At 36.3% G+C, this 2285-nt stretch overlaps 1 protein-coding gene across 6 annotated transcripts in view; it reads right to left on the bottom strand.

Moving 5' to 3' along the window:
• ORC2 (origin recognition complex subunit 2) overlaps positions 1–2285 on the bottom strand; it is a 56040-nt gene that overhangs the window by 13661 nt on the left and 40094 nt on the right. The gene's annotated exons all lie outside the window — the stretch shown is intronic.

Here is a 2285-nt window from a genome sequence, read left to right on the forward strand (position 1 = left end):
TTTATTGGGGGCTCTTACATCTCTTACCACAATCCATACATTCCTCCAGTGTGTCAAGCACATTGGCTATACTTTTTATGGGAGATTACTAAGCCTTTTTCCGCTGAGGTGGTACATCGGGGCCCATCATTTTTAACAGGGGATAAAGAAGAGTTTTTAGGCATGACTGGAGGTAGAAGTTTGGGAAGTAGAAGCAGGCACACACACACACACACACACACATCTAGTGATTAAATAGTTTTCATTAAGGATTATATTAAAACAACAAACTCTGATGATTGAAAAAGCCACGGAAGACAAAAGAGAATTAGGAAATTGCTCAAGGCATGAGGAAGGCTGGAGAAATAAAACACCATATAAACATCAATGGAGGAAGACTTTTGAGGACAGAGCTGTCAATACCATCAAATACAGCACGGATCAGAATAAACAAAGGGTGAGCCAGGGTCAATGGGTTTGATTAGAAGCAAATTACAGCATGCAGTGTGGGTTCAGGTAGGGCAGAAACAAGGAATTAAGATAGACCTTTTTAAAATGGGAGGTATGATTTTAAAACCTCAGAAATTATATGGAAATAGGAAACAATACAGTTTGAAGGGACATCAGAATCAGATAAAAATGTTTTCAATGAAGAAAAAAGATCTATGCTTCGTCTCTTGAGAGTTGGTACAAAATGGAACTCTTGGCATCTACAATTAAGGACAGGCCTTTGAAAGAGAGCAAGTTTGTTTGAGGGGCAGGAGAGAGAATAGAGACAAAGATTATGAGATGCCAAAGAATATAGAGACAAAGATTATGAGATGACATTTTTTGAAAATATAGCCTCCTTGAATTCTAGAAAAGAGCCACAGTCAAAGGTATTTTTAATAACTCTTTTTAATGACTTAAGGCACCTACTTTAATAAGCAAACAAACAACACTGATCTGTACCACCAGGATGATGGGAAAGAGATAGGTAAAAGACAGAAAGAATGCTTTTAATTATTGTACACATGGGAAAATATATTAACATTGCATATTAAAATGGATTCTGAGAACTAAAGACAATCCAGAAAAATAATTCAGAGTTATTATAAAGGCAAAATACTCTATCAATTGATTTCTAATTAGTAAGATTTAAAGTATTGAAAACAAACCAAACAGATGTATGAGAAACTAGCTAGTGATTTACTATAAGTCTATATAACTAATAAACAAGAAAATGTTCATAAATGCAGTTAGTTGTAGGATTCAGCAAAATAGATATAGTTGATTCATGCTATTTGCAATAGCTTTCTTCTACAAAGTCGCTGCAAACAATGAATTAGTAAGTAATGAGCCATGGTCCCAGGGAAAGAAGATTTAGGTTCCTAGAAGTTTCTAATCACAACAATCTGGTCAACTAGTCCATACGTAACTTTTTTTATATATATGTTTCCATTTAAAGATATCGCAACATACACTGTTAATTCACTCACACTGAATTCATGGCCAACAACATTTTTAGCTATGCCTGAACAAAGTGTCTAATGTATGTATTTTCTCCTTCTTGAACATAAGACTACCAGCCAGCAATCACTGCAGTACTATGTATGCCTAGGGGTCATTTTAAACAGTGAAGGCACAAAGTGTGAAAGACACGGTGTTAGATAAACTGTGGAAGGGCTACTTGTTTACAGTATGAGAGCAGAAACAAGAAGGCGGAAGACGGCCTTGTTTGCTCTTGGCTGGGTATGTATGCATCGGGCGACTGAAAATTCCCTGAGAGCACTGATGTGGGGGTTACAATTTGACTTTAGCAAGTAGGCAAATTCACAAAATCCAAGAACTAGGATCGTCAACTCTATTTATTTTCCAGTTGGCAGATCTCAGAGCTATTATGGGTTTGGTTCCAGACCACCACAATGAAGTGGATTTTTCAATAAAGCAAGTCACATATAACAGATATGTTTATACTATATGTTGTCTATTAAGTATGCAATAGTATTTTGATAAAGTGTGAAACAGTGAGATTTACTGAAAAGTGACACATAAACACAAAATGAGCTCATGTTGGAAAAATCATGCCAATAGACTTGCTTGATGAAGGGTTCCCACAAAGCTTCAATTTGTTAAAAAAAACAACAGTATCTGTAATGTGCAATCAAATGAGGTCTGTCTGTATAGCTAAAGGACTGTAGATAAACTGGGTATAAGAAGCCTACAAGAGTGAAGAAGCTGATGGTGCCCAGCTATCAAAAGATATAGCGTCTGGGGTCTTAAAAGCTTGAAGGTAAACAAGCAGCCATCTAGCTCAGAAGCAACAA

The sequence above is a fragment of the Echinops telfairi genome, unplaced genomic scaffold (assembly GCF_000313985.2).
Source record: "Echinops telfairi isolate 266 unplaced genomic scaffold, ASM31398v2 ScPeMD7_3;HRSCAF=10, whole genome shotgun sequence".
Taxonomy (NCBI): domain Eukaryota; kingdom Metazoa; phylum Chordata; class Mammalia; order Afrosoricida; family Tenrecidae; genus Echinops; species Echinops telfairi.